Source organism: Eublepharis macularius, chromosome 2 (assembly GCF_028583425.1).
Source record: "Eublepharis macularius isolate TG4126 chromosome 2, MPM_Emac_v1.0, whole genome shotgun sequence".
Lineage (NCBI taxonomy): Eukaryota > Metazoa > Chordata > Lepidosauria > Squamata > Eublepharidae > Eublepharis > Eublepharis macularius.
The window spans coordinates 183,107,414-183,126,464 of record NC_072791.1 but is presented as its reverse complement, the minus strand read 5'-3'; positions in this window follow the sequence as shown (position 1 = coordinate 183,126,464).

The window sequence follows — 19,051 nt, the reverse complement described above, 5'->3', positions numbered from 1 at the left end:
ACTCTCTTGTTGCATGTGACAGCATGGGTTTTAAATGCAAGGATTACCAAATGCAGCATCCAGAGAGTGGAAAGTAAAGGGTTAAAAACAACTGCCTGAAGGGAAGATGATTGACAGGCTGCTCCTCCCTCTCTGTCACTGGCCAGGGAGAAGGTAACAAATTGGTGCTGACAGGATTGAGTCTAAGGTTGGAATCTGACCAGGGAGGGTCAGACTGAGACTCCTCTGTGTGAGGAAAAGTTTGCCCTAACTGGAACAGCTTAAGGTTGATGAAAAGCTTTTAGTTGATGAACTAAAGCATGAAAGCCAGCTTACTTTTACTTGGACAAGATAGAACTGGGAGTGTGTGGTTGGCAGAGGAAGTGGGTAGTAAGGAGACTCTGTCCGTTTCCACACACGTTGAATAATGCACTTTCAATGCACTTTAGTTATCCTTTAGAAGTGGATTTTTTGTTCCACACATGGAAAATCAGTTATAAATGTTCACTAAAGCGTATTGAAAGTGGATTATCCAACATGTGTTGAAGTAGCCTCTATTTCAGCCAAGAGATCAGGGTTATGTCTTTAGTAGAAGAATTATTCCTGCCCAGTGTTTGGGAAGGGTTTTTTGGGGTCTGTGGAGTACCATGAGTCTGGAGTAAAAGGAAAAGAGTACTGTGTTGAAGTCAGAACACCTAAGCTGTGAAATGAAATCTATGAAGGAACTTTATTTAAGTAACTTAAATCTGAAACTACCAGCGTCTCATTTCTAAGATGTGTAACTACTGAAAATAAATGTTTGGAAGACTTTTGTGCCTAATGTTGTGAAGTATTCTGTTCAACAAACAAAATTTACCTCAGCTTTCTTTTCCCTGCCTGTTTACAAACCAACCACCTGCCTGTTGAATAAACATGTTCTTATCTTTTTTGAACTTTACTTAGGCTCTAGTGCCACTTCGTTTTAAAGGAGACATGGGCTTCTGCTTTTATTTATTTATTATTTATTATTTCGATTTTTAAACCACCCATCCTGAGGGGCTCTGGGTGGTGAACAACAGTTAAAATCAATAAGAACAAGAAAACAATAATAAAATAAATTAACCAAGTACATTAAAGTGCAATGGGGGGGGGAGAACCCACCCCCACCCCAAAGGTGGGAGGCTGACATGGCACTGCCCGTTTCAGCCACTGAACGCCTGGCAGAACAGCTCTGTCTTACAGGCCCTGCAGAACGATAATATGTCCCACTGGGCCTGGGTCTCCATTGGCAGAGCATTCTACTAGGCTGGGGCCAGGACTGAAAAGGCCCTGGCCCTAGTTGAAGTGAGGTGGGCTTCCTTAAGGCCAGGGACCACCAGTAAACATTTATCCGCTGACTGAAGTGGTCTCCAGGGAACATACAGGGAGAGGTGGTTCCAAAGATATGCTGGTCCCAACCCACTCAAGGCTTTAAAGGTAAGAACCAACACCTTGAACCTGATTTGGAATTCAACTGGAAGCCAGTTCAGCTGGTGCAGGACAGGTGTGATATGTGACTGGTAGGATATACCTGTCAGGACCTGCGCCACTGCATTTTGGACCAGTTGTAGTTTCTGGTTCAGGCCCAGGGATAGCCCAGCATAGAGTGAGTTACAGTAATCTAGCCTGGAGGTGACCGTTGCATGGATCACTGTAGCCAGGTCCTGGGGCATCAGGTAAGGGGCAAGTTGCCTGATCTGATGGAGATGGAAAAATGCAGACTTGGCAACTGCCATGACCTGGGCCTCCAATGACAGGGGGACATCCAGGAGCATTCCCAGACTCTTCACCACCGGCAAAATTGCCAGTGGTGCCCCATCCAGGGCAGGGAGCTGGATCCCAACATCTGACAGCCCCCGTCCCAGCTGCAGGACCTCCGTCTTCACCAGGTTCAGTTTCAGCCTGTTCTGTTTCAATCATGCCATCACAGCCTCCAGAGCTCTGGCCAGATTGTCCGGGGCCATGTCTGGCCATCCGTCCATCAACAGAAAAAACTGGGTGTCATCCACATATTGATGAAAACCCAGCCCAAACCTCCACACCAACTGGGCAAGGGGGCGCATATAGATCTTAAATAACATCAGGGAGAGTATCGCCCCTTGTGGAACCCCACACACCAAAGGGTGACAGGGCGATAGATCTCCCCCAAGCACCACCCTCTGTCCCTGACCCTGGAGAAAGGAGATCAGCCACTGTAAAGCTGTCCCCCTAATCGGCACATTGGCGAGGTGGCTGGCCAACAAGTCAGAGTCGACCATGTCAAATGCTGCTGTGAGATTGAGTAACACAAGCAGCGCCAACCAGCCTCGATCCAGATGCCTGCGAAGGTCATCTATGAAGGCAACCAAGGCCGTTTCCATCCCATGGCCAGGGCGGAAGCCAGACTGGAATGGGTCCAGGACTACAGCATCATTCAGGAACTCCTGCAGTTGTACCACCACTGTCCGCTCAATCACCTTGCCCAGGAATGGGTGGTTCGACACTGGGCTGTAACTGGACAGGTCGGTGAGGTCCAAAGATGGTTTTTTCATGAGGGGCAGCAACACCACCTCCTTTAATGCTCTAGGAAAAACCTCAGAGCTCAGGGAGATGTTAACAATGGCCTCCAAATGGTTCCGTAGCCCCTCCGAGCTGGCCTTCACCAGCAAGGATGGGCAGGGGTCCAGAGGACAGGTGGTTGGTGTTATCCCCTGCAGGATTCTGTCAACTTCATCCTGGGAGAGCAGCCTGAAATGATCTAATACAGACCCAGAAGATGGCCAAGGGATCTCCAGTTCCCTTACTGTATCAACAGTAGGCGACAGGCCACAGCGAAGGGACAAGATTTTGCCTGCAAAATAGCTCGCAAAAGCCTCGCAGCCAATAGTCGAATTAAGAATTTGGTGGTCTTTCTGAGAGAGGGAGACCAAGGACTGAACTGTTTGAAATAATTGGGCCAGGCATGAGTTAGTGGATGCAATGGAATATGAAATTTAGATTCTAAAAGTGATCATGTGCCCTGAATAGAAGAGGTTCCACAGTAAGCACCTCATCCCAACTTTGATGCATCAGTGTTTATAGAAATATTAGGGTAATAATTGTCAAAAGAGCATCCCTGATGGTGGGTCAATGTTGACCTACCATTGGAAAGATCTGATAATGGATCTAGGAATAAAGAATTTGGTGTGTTGAGGCATGGTCATAGGATTATAATGACATAGAAACCAATTCTGCAATGTTCTCATTCTTAATTGTGCAAAGAATACAACAGCAGTAGTGGATGTCATAAGGCCCAGGAGCCTGTAGATGATGAGGGTGGGCTGAAAATAATCTGTCCGAAATAAGCATGCCAAAGATCATAAAGATCTAGCCCTATCCCCTGGTAGAAAATCCCTCCCAATGGTGGCATTTAGTTTAGCCCCAATGACATTTAAATATTTAGAGGGGCAAGGTTAGATTTTTTTCCAATTCTTCAAAAAACCTAAGGTGGTGTAGTATGCAAGGTAAAGTGGACATGTTCAAGGAGTAGCGCTTGCAAAGGTGCTACCAATAGCCAGTCATCAAGGTAAGGGTAAAAAAGCATCCCTGTGATTTTAAATGTGCTACAACAACTGACATGCACTTAGTGAAAACTCGTGGGGCAGAAAACAACCCAAAAGGAGAACTGTGTACTGAAAACATTTGCCTCCACATTGAAAATGTAAATACCACTCATACGCAAGGTGTTTATGCATTGTTTAAGTCAAGTACAGCAAACCACACCTTTACCCCCAAGAGCTGAATGACGGTAGATAAAGTAAGCATATAAAACCTTTCAACTTTAATAAAGTTGTCCAAATTACAGAGATCTAGAATAGGTCTGATTCCACCATTTTTTTCTCAACCAGGAAGTATTTGGAATAAAACCCCAAACGGGAGTCACCTGGGAGAATTCTTAAATAACGGATCATTAATAGCCCCTTGGAGGGCAGGGGAACAGGGGCCAGAACTAGTGAGATGAGAAGATAATGGTGGTAACTTTGAAAAATGTAACTTTGTGGTAAAATTTTCACCATCTTGTGGAAATGTGGACTCTCGCTCTCTTCAATAAGGGGTACAATCCATGACAATGTCATTCCAAAAGGTTAGAGGTGAGGAATTACAACTAGGAATGTGTGTCTGATTAAAACCAAGGACCATGAAATGGTGACATAACATTAGAGAATCAGACTACTTAAAAATAATTAAAACTTGCGGAAATAAAGTGTCTATGTACACCTGCTGAGTATGGAAAAATAGGTGGAAGGAATGCTGAAACTTGCTATGAAAGAAAAAATGTCTTATGGTACATGATTTTTTTCAGTGCTGAAACTCCAAGTATTTCCGTTAGTTCTGAGTTAGTTTCTTGTCCTTTTATATCCTCTTTTCTTGTATCTTATTCTTTTTACTAGGTATTATTTTCAGTGAATATTCTGATTTTGCATAGTGGCTAGGGGAAGCAATAACTGTCCAAAAATGTGTCAAAAGTCAGATGCTAAATATTAGAAAGTACCACTCTGTAGCCTGTATCAAAGAACACCCACTTCGGTCTGGTGTGGCTTTCTATAGTTTGTTAAGCTGGGCAGTGGCAGCAAAATGGGACAGTTCCAGCTTGCCTCTGTGCCATAGCCAGGACCGTTGGCCTTCCTGCCAATAATCCTGATAATTTACTTTTGACCCTAGTGTTGTAGGTTGACTTGATCCATATCTTGGAGGTCCTGGTTTTGATTCAGTGCTGCCTGAAAGGCAGTTAAACTAGTATTTCAATACCATCCACAAAGTTGATGCAACAAAAGCACCACTTCTTCTCTAGTATAGCAGCCTTTGTTCACTGTGAATTGTTTACTTGTAAATTACGAAATGGTTTCAAACAGATGGAATCTACTCCTTGTCTCCTATCCTCATTTACTTGCAAGGAGGACAAAGTAGCTCAGTATTTGAGATAGTGAGGCAGACGCATATTAAAGATCTGATTTTCCATGTATGCAGAGACTGAAGATCCATTCTACCACCATGCATGAACAGAATGAACATTTCTGCCACATCACAAAAACAAGAACCAGGCCTCCTTCACATGTTTGCACAGAACAGTAATGTGGAGAAGTGGCTACCATGAAGCTCAGAACATTAATATTTATGCCCTTTCCAAACTCCGAATCTGAAAAATACTGGCTTTTTTCCAGGCGCATATCCCTACTTGATGCTTAAAAATAAAAGCCAGCGTATCATAATTTAAAATGTATATGACTTTCCCCTATTTGCACATGATTTTCAAGATCCTATATTTGTATTCATTACACAGAGGTAAGGTAGTCTAATTCACAGAAAGCGGACTGTAAGTAAGAATTGATCATTTGCCTTTCCTGTTGGCAATATTCACAGTTGAACTTAGGCCACCCAGATTTAAATCTTTGAACTGGAATATTTGACAACAGGTTGTGTGTGCCCTGTACAACAGACAAGGAACACTGTAGAGTAGAAGTGGGCATGGACCAGGAAAACCCCACGGACCACCAGCCTGTGGTCCATCAATTTTCACGGACCACGGATCATGAACTTTTCACAGATCAGCCCCATTCATGGACTGGTTTGTCAGTCCATGGTCTGTTACTCCTGGCAGCCCAGGCTCTGCCCCCTTAACACCCAGAGAGCCCAAACTCACTCAGAGAGCCTCTTCTCCAGCCACCTTCCAAATTTGGTCAAGATTGCATTTCAGACATCCGAATTACAGATCCCAAAAGTGGCCACCCCCAGAAAACTTCCAGTAGATACTAGGAGTCGCAAATGCCAATTCACTTGCATTGGCTAGCAGCACCAAAAAGTTGCAATGAAGCAAAATCAAACAGAAAAGGGTGGGGGAAGAGCCCCCTTATTCACCAGATAGACACCTTCCCAGCTGTTGCCTGGGGAATTAATTCTTGCTCCTTGCTCGCATAGAGCAGAATGGGAGCTCTCTGGTTGGCAGGCAGAGCTGCTTATCAAGGTTTTGAGGGCTAAGATTGGCTCCAGAACATCCACCCAACCATTGCAGAATGGGAGCTCTCTGTTTGGCAGATAGAGCTGCCTATCAAGGTTTTGAGGGCTAAGATTGGCTGCAGAATGTCCACCCCTCCGTTGCAGAATAAGAGCTCTGTGGCTGGCAGGCAGAGCTGCTTATCACGATTTTGAGGGCTAAGATTGGCTGCAGAATGTCCACCCCTCCATTGCCTAGGGATATAATTCTTGATTCTTCCTCCAGAATGGGAGCTCTCTGGTTGGCAGGCAGAACTGCCTATCAAGTTTTTAAGGGCCTCAAAAGGTCTGCAAACATCCCCTCTATTGCCTAGAGAATTGATAGATTGACACCAGGATGTCTGGACTCATGGACCACGGACGAACAGATCAGCCGAAATGGACCAAAATTTGTGAAAATGTGAGTCCAACAAACCACATGTTCGTGAACCACAAACTGGGCTGGACCATGTCAAATTTAAGTCCATTTTCCGGACCATGCCCACCTCTACTGTAGAGGTCAACTGTAGAATAAAAACAAAGAACTAAAGGAACATGGATATTTGACACTCTTCTGTTTTATGGAGATTGGCCTCCAAAGCCAGTAAAATCTAGGTGACAAAATGGAATAAATAGATTCGTCCTTTTCTGTACCTATGTGGTTTAGGAAAATGCAATGGTCCCCTCCCCTTTTCAGGGCTCATTGACAATTTGCTTTATGTGATGTTGGAATTGGGGCGGCTGAATAATCCCAAGGGAAGATGCAGGCTTCCAGATGGTGCCTTCAAAGATCTCATGTAGGGGTGTGCAATTCGGTAATCAGATTACCGAAAAAACCCCTGAAACATACCTGTTTCAGTTTGTTTCGGTATTACCGAAACGTTTCATGATTACCGAAATGTTTCGGTATGTTTCGGTAATCGTTTCGGTCATGCATTTCAATGGGAAAAAGCCTCCCCAGGATACCCTGAAGTCTGGGGGTGGCATTTTCCCACCGAATCAAGTCAAACTTGGTGGGGACCTTCCTCTAACTCCTCTCTAACAACCCCCCAAGTTTCATACCGATTGGACTTTGGGGGGCCATGTTATGGCCCCCCAAAACAGGTCCCCCTATTCTCGCCTAAAAAGGGAAAGGTTTTCGCTTGCTGCTGCTAATCTCCTATTTTGTGCTTGCTGCTGCTGATCTTCATTATTTCCTATGGGGGGGAAATGAAGAGGCAGGCTTGTCTTGCCAGGGGTGGCATTTTGCATGCAAAATGCCCCCAACCCTCAGGGGCCCTTCTCCCACCTTTCCTCCCACCCCCCACCAAGACTCAGCCTGCTCCCACTCAGGGGCCTCCCAAAGTAGGTGCTCTTCCCCCCCTTTCTCCACTATTTCCAGCTGGGAAATAACAGAGGTTTGTCTTGCCAGGGGTGGCATTTTACATGCATGCAAAATGCCCCCAACCCTCAGGGGCCCTTCTCCCACCTTTCTTCCCACCCCCCACCAAGACTCAGCCAGCTCCTACTTGGGAGGCCTCCCAAAGTAGGTGCTCTCCCCTCCCTTTCGTGTTGTTCGTGTTTTATTCTTTGTTGTGCAGTTGGTTCCCATCATAGGGAACAATGGGGCTGGCTGGCCAGCCATCATTTCCCCCCCCCCACAGGAAATAATGAAGATCAGCAGCAGCAAGCACAAAATAGGAGATTAGCAGCAGCAAGCGAAAACCTTTCCCTTTTTAGGCGAGGATAGGGGTACCTGTCTGAAACTTGGTCTGAAACTTGGGGGGGGGGGTTGTTAGAGAGGAGTTAGAGGAAGGTCCCCACCAAGTTTGGCTTGATTCGGTGGGAAAATGCCTCCCCCGACTTCAGGGTATGCTGGGGAGGCTTTTTCCCATTGAAATGCATTACCGAGTTAATAGATATTGTTAGAATTACTAAAGTAGATATTTTATCCAACTGTTAGTTAGTTTAAATTTAAATATATGTGGAGCTAATATAAAGTAATAGATAATAGATTTTAAGTTTATAACAATATTTTTGAAGTTAATAGATAGGGCTTAGTTGAATAAAAGAGTAAGTAAACATGAGATAAGGAGTTACAGAAAAAGGGGATAGATTGGGAATAGATTAGGCTATAGGGTTGGAAAGCTGTTGGAAGTCTTGGAAAAGGGGGGGAGGGAAAGGGTGGGGGAAAGGATAATGAGATGCTCTTTGAAAGTTGTATATTAATATTCTCACCTAATAAAAATTTTCTAAATACGAAATGCATTACCGAAACAATCCGAAATACCGAAACGATTACCGAATCGCAAATACCGAAACGGCTTGCCGTTTCAGTATTAGCGATTACCGAAACGGTTTCTTTTTTCAGTAATAACCGAAACAAGAATACCGAAATGGTGTGCCTTTGCACACCCCTAATCTCATGTCTTTTCTCTGTGAAATGTTTAATGTATAGTTTACTTGCTGTGATCCTCTATATTTCCATAGACTCCAGTACAGCAAGCGCTGCCCTCTGCAGTCTTAAATGTATAGTCCCTGGAAGCTTTTATTTATTTGGTCCTCAAAGACAAATATTTTAGGCATTTCATATATTGATGGTGAAAAGTTCAAAGAGGTTTCTTAAATGGTAAAGAAGTGCTTGAAGAGAGAAAAATATAACTTGGCAAGGAATTCTTGATTCCCCTCCTCCATCCTACCCAAGTATGCTCCATGGTCTGTTGATAAATATTTCTTTAATGCATGTAATTACTGGATCAGCAAAATAAATGCGGTCATGTCCTTGTAATTAATATATTGTCAAAAGTTCATTTAAGTATAATAATTTAACAGGGAAAATGCTGTCGATGTTGTTTTTGCAATAATTTGTTAAATTAAGCGTAATAAATATACCACTATGGTGAGGTGTATATTTTTAAGCTCTTTTCTATGCTAGCAATTTGCTTAATGCATTTAAGACTGCTCTCACCATTTTAATATTGAAAAAATGCTAAAAATAAGTGGGGCTTCTATTTTTCAGGATCTGAATAAATCACTTTGCACTGCATCCGGAGATGGCAAATATTTAGTTAAGAACCGTATTTGTCTATGTATTCCCAATGAAAATTCAAATATTTGCAGGCCTCTTGCTTTCTGTTGCTTCTATTCCACAGTAGATGGTTATAGAGCAGCACTAAATACCAATAACACAAACAGTTTAGGAATTTACAATGAACATAAAGATGTCTTCTTAAGAAATAGGTTGTTAAACATCATGGATGAATCCGGTAAACTATGGGAAAGGTTGAATTACCACCAGCAGCTTTTCACTGGCTTGTTCTTCATTTCATCCTCTTCATGTCAATGAGGTCAACTTGAAAGATGTCAGGATCATATCCTATGTAATTACAGCCTTTGGTGAGACAAAGACAGACCCCCTCCCCCCTTGTGATAGGACCATGTTATAACGGAATGGTTCAGAAAGGTACTTCTATAAAAAGAATGGGATTGTGGACTATAACACTGTGTATATTATTATTTTCTATGTATTAATCTGCTTTCACTGCATTGTTTCCTACTTGTACGATACCATTTTCTGCATTATTTAACATATACTAATACTTCCTATGTTGTTTCAGATTTCTCTAATTCTAGTCCTATTACATTGCTTATCAGATGTCTAATCCTATTGATTGTATTGACACACACAATATAATTTGCTTTGATTTTCAGTGAAACGTAAATATTGGAATGCTGTGATGGCATTTGTTCACTTAAGAATATGGATATAACAAAAGAGCCAAGAATACGGCCCACCCAGTCAGCAGCCTCCACTGATAAGGCTGGAGGCTGCTTTTTGCTTCCCTGGAAGGAGGAGGAGACAGTGCGTTTCCATGGCATCTGAGTCTCAGGCCGGGGTGGTGGTTGTGGTGGAGACAGGTGGCTTATAAGGCTGCTCCACCCAGCCAGTTGGAAGTTGCTCCACATGCTTAGCTCGCCCTGTAGTAGTGCAGGATTAGCTGGCTGCTGTTGACAGAGCCAGGTAGGAATCCCCCCCCCTTTACCTAATTGTCATGGGGAAGAGGTGGTTTTTTGCCTACCATGTACTGCTTGTAGAGGTTTGAGGTAATTGACAAGATGGAGCCACCTTAGGATGGTCATTGGCAGGATACAGTTTGGGGATAGGGAGCGGGCCAGCGAGCACCTTTGGCACTTCCCCATTGGTGGGAGCAGCTGGTACTACTTGTGATGGCTGCCAGCTGCATAGGAAGACTGCCTGGGGGAACCCCACATGCAAGTCCTTCCCTCACTGCTGTATGGCTGAGGCCTTAGGAGCTTGAAAGGGGGGGGGTGCGATTTGCCTGGCCGGCCGAGTCCCAGCCATACACATGGATGGCTTGCACCTGGGGCAGCAAGGCTTGTCCAGACAGGTCAAGGTGGAGGTCCAGGGGTGACCCCAGGGCTTGGCCTGTACCGCTAGTTGGTTCTTGCCATATTAATGGTTGATGTTATACTTAATAAAGTGTCCCTTTAGTTCCAAGCCTTGTGTCTGTCTCATTATTCCGACTAGGGTGGCAAATGCATTTTATGCTTAAATCAGCATTAATAATAATGTTTGTGGAAAGTTGGTTCCTTGGTAGGGTCTGGTGTTCATTATACTTCTTTATGAGGAAGTTGTGAGAACAAAAGTTCATTGTAAACAAAAACCCATAAGTGATTGGTTCAGGCTCGAGACATGGATTATTTTAACTATAGTCAACTTGTTAAATGAAGATTGGGGTCACATGTGATCATTCAAATCCTGCTTTGCATTGACACATGCTGGTTTCATTGCTGTTGCTCTTTATCTTTCTCCCCTCAGGTCCCAAACTGGTATCATGGCCTGTATGTTGCAAATTGTTTGTAAGTTAAACTCACCACGTTTGAAGGTGTCAGTCAGATCTAAGCTGTTCACTGGTATGTTTGGCTCATGCCAAATGGTGGTAAAGTTTGCTGAACAACTTTCCATCTTTTTTACAAAACTAATCACCCAAAGAGACTGGCAGCCATTAACTAAGGATTAGTCATATGGACACATTAAACACAGCATTTATTTATGACTTTCTATAATTTGGGACTAATTTAATGATCTATGGCTGAATCCACATATTAAAACAGCACTGAAGTCCCAGCTTTAATTTAAAATAAAATCTCCACAACTTCCATTGTGGAGTTATAAGGGATAAGGTGCAGGAAGCTTGTTTTTCCTTATAACTCCACAACAGAAGGGCCTAGAGACTTTATTTTTGAAAAATGAAAGCTGGGACTCCACAATTGGGGCAATCAGCATTTTTTCAGTGGGAACGCATTGGAACGGAGTTCTGGCACTTCTTGAAATTGGTCACATGGCTGGTGGCCCCACCCCCTGATCTCCAGACAGAGGGGAGTTTAGATTGCCTTCTGTGCCGCTGGAGTGGTGCGGAGGGCAATCAAAATTCCCCTCTGTCTGGAGATCAGGGGGCGGGGCCACCAGCCATGTGACCATTTTCACCGAGAGTGATGTAAACTTTAAAAAACTCCACCCCCCTGTTCCAGCTGACCCAAAGTGACGTCACTGTGCAGTCCTGAGTTCCACCACTGAGTTCCACCACCTCTTTTCCCAGGAAAAAAACCCTGGGGGCAATACATCATTAGAAGTTTACTTCACACTAGTGGAATAACAAAGCTTGATTTAAAAAACTTTTAAAAACATTCAATAGGTAGCTATGTTGTGTTTGTGGATGCAGAGCCATAGGAGAATATAAGATAATGACAAAGGTGAAAGTGACTTAGAGACTCACATTCTGCATCTGTAGAGCATATGAGAGACATGGCGATGGTCCCAAATTTCAAAGGCCTTCCCCTCATTTCAACTGACAGAAAGTAAAAGTTGCCCCCATGTAATACAAGTGAATCGTCGCAAAACTTCCTTGATCAGAGATCATTCCTCTGCTCTGCCTTTTAAAGGACTTAACTGACACCTATTGAAACAGACGTAGTATGATCTAATTCTTAAAAATAAAACACAATTTAATTATAACAACTTATTATTTAAACACCAGCCATCTTGGGACAGCCTAATTCAAACACAGCGCTCTTTTCAGCACACTGTACAGGGTCCCTGATCCAGTTTGCATGATGATGACAATCATCATCCCATCAAAATAAATAGCATATTCTAAAAACAGAGCAAACGTGACTAAAACCAAGCCCCCGAAGCCTCTCAGCCAGAACATTATTGCTACATACACTAATGTCAAAATAACACTTATATCTGCTTCACCAGAATATAAATGTTACTTGACCCTGAAAACTGCTCATGAAGCATGTCTGACATCCTGTAATTTAGCAAAAAGATACATTGGCAAACATCATTGGGGTAGAAAGATGTTTACAAGAAACCATTAAAAACAACATTAGAAAGCTTTAAGGGAATTGGCGCCTGTGATTTTGCATTATCTATTGGCACATCGTCGTTACATGTATTAACAAGGTGGTGTGGCTAATGTATCAGTCCATAGATAAAGCAACATTAATTATGCTCTTAATTGTTTATGTCATGACTTAGTTGTGGAAAAAGGGTAAGTATATAAATAGTCAGAGATTCAGCATTTTCAGAGGCTTAGTTTTATTGTAGTGCTTGATATGCATACAATGATATACTTGAATAATATTAAAATTTCCCCCCAAATAGTGAGTCTGCTGGGGATATATATGTAGTATAACAATTTTCATATATGTTTTTATTGCAGCTCCTGTTTAATGTACGCCTCCCATTGATTAAGAATGTGCATCACTGAGAGTGTCTGTCACTGACTCAGTGCCACCCAGTGGACTTCTAGGCTGAACCTGGACTTGAACCTGGATCTTCAAGGTAATAGTCCGACACTCTAATACACCACACTGGCTTCTAGCTCAGCAATAATGTGGAGTGTAATTTTGAAATGAATAGAGAGAGAGAGAGTTACATAACGGCTATGCAGAAAAAAACATAGCCCTGTGCAGACATTATTGAGTATATAAATTAATTAACTTCAGGGACAGGACTGGAGAAAATCTGCTGGATCCTACTGGATTCTGCTACATTCAAGGTCTCATTTCCAGAAGTTCTATGTGCATACACCTGAATGTGTGTATCTATATGTCTGTCTATCAGTATGTTTTCATTGCAACCTTTTCCCAAGGAGCATAGGACTGTATTGGGGATGATTTCAAGTTTGCATTCTTGCTGCTTTGGCATTAAAATAGCATTTCAGTTTTGTTTCTTCCTCTTGCACATCAAAGCTGTGATTTTTAAAAATCTTCATGCCATTTTCTGTTTCCTTGTCTCAAACTTTTCTCATAAAACTATGCATTTTCATCAATATTTGTGTCTCAATAAATCAGCATTCAGACGTATATGCGAGTAATAAAGCCCTAACCTGAATGGCCCAGGCTAGCGAGATCTCGTCAGCTCTTAGAAGCTAAGCAGGATCATCCCTGGTTACTAATTGGATGAGATACAGTATAGACAGTACAACAATGTATAGACAGTACAACATGCATAAATAGGGTTGTCAGTTGCCTGGCAATCAGTGGGGAGCAAATACTGAAAGGTATGGGTGTGATGTTAAGGTGAAGCTTTGGGGTTTGGGCAAACCTCTGTGGTAAAACCATAGAGCTTTTTCCAAATCATTCAGCATTGTCTCATTGTCATGCCAGAAACATAGAATCATAGAGTTGGAAGGGGCCATACAGACCATCTAGTCCAACCCCCTGTCCAGTGCAGGATCAGCCTAAAGCATCTCTGACAAATATTCATCCAGCCTCTTCTTGAAAACTGCCAGTGAGGGGGAGCTCACCACCATCTCCCTGGGCAGCTGATTCCACCTTTGAACTACTCTGACCATGAAAAAGTTTTCCCTAATATCCAGTCGGTACATTTGTGTCTGTAATTTAAGCCCATTGCTTCGGGTCCTACCCTCTGCTGACAACTGGAACAGCTCCTTGCCCTCCTCCAAATGACAGCCTTTCAAATATTTAAAGAGAGTAATCATGTCCCCCCTCAATCTCCTCTTCTCCAAAACTAACATTCCCAAGGCCCTCACCCTTTCCTCACAGGGCTCAGAGCCAAGCTACAAGAGACACCTGACACAGGTTGGACACTTGTCAGCTTCCCTCAAGTTTTGATGGGAAATGTAGGCATCCTGGTCTTGCAGCTGTAATGGGGAGCCAAGCTGTAAAACCAGGATGCCTACATTTCCCATAAAAACTTGAGGTAAGCTGACAAGTGTCCAACCTGTGTAAGGCGTCACTTGTAGCTTGGCTCTCAGTCTCCAGACCCCTGATCATCCTCGTCACTCTCCTCTGCACCCTCTCGATTTTATCCACATCCTTTCTGAAGTGAGGTTTCCAGAACTGCACACAATACTCCAGGTGTGGCCTGACCAAGGCAGTATAGAGAGGGGCTATGACCTCCTGCGATTTCGATGCTATGGCCCTTTTGATACAACCCAAGACTGAATTAGCTTTTTTTGCCACTGCATCACACTGAATGCTCATATTTAGTTTACAGTCCACTCTTACCCCAAGATCCCTTTCACATATACTACTGCCCAGAAGTGTATCCCCCATCCAGTATTTGTGCTTCCCATTTTGTGGCCCAGATGTAATACTGTGCACTAGTCTTTGTTGAATTGCATCCTATTCACAGCTGCCCACTTCTCCAGAATATTCAGGTCTTGTTGAATTTTAATTCTATCTTCTTGGGTGTTTGCTACTCCTCCCAATTTGGTATCATCAGCAAATTTAATGAGCAGCCTTTCCACTCCTTCATCCAGATCATTGATAAAAATATTGAAAATTACCGGGCCCAAAACCGAGCCCTGCGGCACCCCACTGGACACCTCCCTCCAATCTGATGAATCTGACATCATGGCAGGTCCAGCATTTGCTGGAGATGATGTCAAACCACCAGATGCAGTGCCATTAAAAAAAAAAAAACCTTCCTCCTGCTGCCCCTCCGTGGGCTGATGGGTAATGAAAAGAAGGAGGGGGAGGTCTCCTGCTGAAGTCTCTCTGTGCATAAAACATACAAACAAATATATAAATCCCAACAGCGAAAAAGTGAAGAAATTAAATCACAGAGAAAATATAGATCAAGATGGGTAGCCATGTTAGTCTGCCTGTAGCAGTGGAAAAGAGCAAGAGTCCAGTAGCACCTATAAGACTAACACAATTAGTGGTAGTGTAAGAGCTTTCGTGAGCCTCAGCTCACTTCTTCAAAGAAAATTTAAGTATAGTATGATAGAGAACATTTGCTCATCTCCTGATGCCATTCAGGGCTTTCTCTTTAGTTGATCTTTATTCTATAGCCTCCTTTTTGCACAAGCTCAGAACTGCTAACTTTTATAATTCTTTGCAGATGACCTATCAGCACATTGACTCATCACTGGAGGGGGGAGGGGGGAAGCATGCTAGCACTGCTTCTCTCCTCTGCACAATCATTGAGTTATCTGCATGATGCAGATAATGCCAGCACACATTCAAAAAGCAGTGTCATTCTTCATGGAGAGGGGATCTACATCGCAGACACTTCCTTCACCCTTTTGCACTGTGCAGATGACTTTGCAGTGGTGCAGAAGAAAGGGCAGGACCAGCGTGCTCATGCCTCTCTCCCTCCCCGAGTGGTAAGTCAGTGCATAGCCAGGTTGTCACTACTTAGGTCATTCCAAGGGAAAATGATGGCCTTGAAAATATTTTACTAAGGCAAGCGATGTCTCAAGTTGGGGCTTTTTGTGGGGCTGTAGCACATAATGCATGCTTTTCTGTCGGTGCAAGAGAGAACAAAGCCCCCTGAGGAGACTGTGCCAGGTCCATGGCTGCACTGAAGAGACCTCCTTCCTCTTGCATTCTCAGAAAACTAGAAGCACATGTGTTAGAGACCCACATTGTGTAGTTCCTGATAACTTTACAGTGCAATCCTAACAACATTTTCCTGGATTAATCCCCATTTCTGAGTGAGATTTTGAGTAGACATGAGTAGGATTGCTCTCTTAATGTCTGAAGTGTGTACACATTCTTAAAATCTAGTCTATGTAGCAGGAAAAGGTCATGATTACCCCCAGCTCCCTAACATGTATTTTTGCAGGGCAGATGAGGTGAAGAAAAGATGTGTAGGCACCTCAAAGTTCTTAGCAGGTAAAAATTGCTCATGTGCATCACATGCACTTCTTATGATAATGTCTGAAAAAGCCCTGTAGAACAATTAATACTGTCAGCTCCTGCTTTTATATAACATCTCTTTTTAGTCAGTCCCCTACAAACTCTTAAGCACATTCCAATCTGTGCTTAAAGCTTTACTTGTGAAAAATAATTATTTAAAGCTTACCCCACTATTTTTTAGAGATTTCCAATGACACATGGCTTTTTAAGCATGAGTGTTTCTATGGCCAGGCATTAAAGAGCATTCCGTGAACTGTTCTAATATGTCAGATCTAGTAAAGGGGGATTCCACGTGACTCTAAGAAAAAAAGTCAGCCAACTAAAGAACTCCCCCCATGCCAGATGTTAGTGAGTTTACCCGCTGCTCTCATTACTTAGATGTTTCCACTTAAACCCCCAGGGGCTGGGATGGTTATGTTTAGAACAACCCTTTATTCATCAGTCAGAATTATCTGCTTTTAGACTTCCAATAAATGCTTCGGCAATCAAGGAAACTGCTACACAGTGTATCCATCTAGTGGCAGTTCACCCCCAGTTCACAAAAGACATTTCTTCATTCAATCCCAAACTGAGCAGGATCCACATTGGACAGTAGAAATCAACACTGGCGGGTTCAAGTTGGCTTGCATGTGCAAATCATCAGAGAACATGATTTTTACTTAATTGATAACATTGTATCCCCCTTTATACTTTTTACACGGCTCTTCATCATCACCCCCTAGCAAACTTACTTCTGCTACTATAACATTTTTCAGTGATTTTTTTCTAAAAATCACCTTCAGAGTTTGTGGTTTATGTATCTGTGTGTGTGTACTATTATATTACTTCATTGTTCTCATATTTACTACCTGTATTTATTCTGTGAATGTATTTGATTCTTTTTTAAGGTGATTAGATTTTGTGAGTTTGTTGACACATCATGATCAGAATAATCTTGGAAGAGATTCAACCAATTGTACTGCAGAATACCAAATAGCTAATGCATAAAGAAATAGGTGACTATCAATAATTTGATATTCTACAGTATACATTCCATTAAGAGTCCTCTGTTCTACAGATCTATAACCTTGAGTCTTCTTAAGGGACTATAAAGGCTGTAAAATAAAATTTAAAATACCTAAGTGTGACTCCCATGCTTCCCCTATTGTTTTTGTTTTTGCCTGGTAGCATGATTCCAGATTCTCTCTAAGCAAGATGATAGATTAATATAAGATAGAGTTGAAACCACATTACATCAACCCTGACCACAGCATGCTGCATGGATCAGTTTGGATTCAAGCATTTGCATACAGCAACTATGCCCCAGAAACTGCAAGGAAAGAAGAGGGCCCACTTACAAAATCAACCATTCTCTGAGTTTCGTCTTTACCTCCTAAGGTGAAAGGCAGATGGTTTCCCTAATAACAGTGCTTATATGTTTTGTATAAAATTCACATCTTTAAACAACCTATATAAACCCGAGTATGTCCGTGCATTTTAAGTCAAGAAATAGAGGGGAAACCTTGGTAAAATATGCAGATCTCAGACCAGGAAAGAGCGGGATAGGGAATAATCGTACAGCAAACACCAGGATATATGAGAGAGTAAGCATAATGGATCAGAATAAGGCCCTAAATCAATTTTATTTCCACAATTCTAGCATCATAAAGGGGTGGGTGGCAGTAAACCAATTATTATGCAACTTAATGAACTAATTAGCAAAATCAGAGCAATAATAGTACTGGGTACTAACTGATCTGAATATAAAAAGTAGAATTAGACTTCTAGTATGGAAGTTTTTAGTCCAGAAGATTATATAATAACTTTTACAACATTTCTAATTTGGGTGCAGACTGCAGACCATTGGGAACATACAGTGAATTTGAGATAGAGGGAACCAGCTAACGATGTACACGCCACAAAGAATTCATGATAAGTATCACACACAGCCTGATTTATATAAATGTTTCTGTAGCTAAAAATGGGAAAACACAGCATCTGGTTCTCTGCTACAAGACTGATAGTGACAAAGAAAGGAAGTTGCTATAACACTGAGGCAGGTAAGGTTGCTTGCAGTTGAAGACTGGACCTATTTTATCGACCCATCATTTCAGTCCTATTCCCCACCCTCCGTCCCAATGCCAGTAATCATATTCCAACATGAGATTCCTTGCTTGATATTTTCTTTTCTTCTTTTTAAAAACAATTTTAAAAGCGCTGACATTTTGGGAGTGTTTTGGTGTTTTTGTTATTGTTATTGTAATTATGTTCAAGCAGTTTTCAGGTTTGGGAATTTTTGGCTCCTGAATGCATTGCATCACTCCTCAGAACAGTAGGAACTGAGAGGGTGAGAGGGAGAAGAATTTGCTCAGGCTGTAAGTTGTTTCAGGGCACAAGGTCCCTTTACATTTTAAGGGTCTGTTATTCCTGGTCTACAAACTCAGGAGGCCAGGTCTACTCTCCTATTGAAAATATAAAGGAACCACACACTGTTGAACCACTGGAGGATAGGTCTACAATGAGGCCAGGTCTACTGCCCTAGGAAATAATAGGACCTTCATTTATTATAACAACAACAACATTTAATTTCTGGACAACTTAATGCTGCACTCAGTGTGGTTTACGAAGTGTGTTATTATTATCCTCATGACAATCACCCTGTGAGGTAGGTGGGGCTGAGAGTGCTCTGAGAGAGGTGTGACTGACCCAAGGTCTCCCAGCTGGCTTCAAGCAGAGGAGTAGGGAATCAAACCCAGTTTCCCAGATTAGACTCCTGCCACTCTTAACCACTACACCAAACTGGCTCTTTCCTATGGGTGGTAGACTTGGCTTCTCTAATCTCTACTTTCTAAATTTGATATTTCAGATATTGCCTACTCCAAACAGCTGATTTCAGGTTTGATTTCAG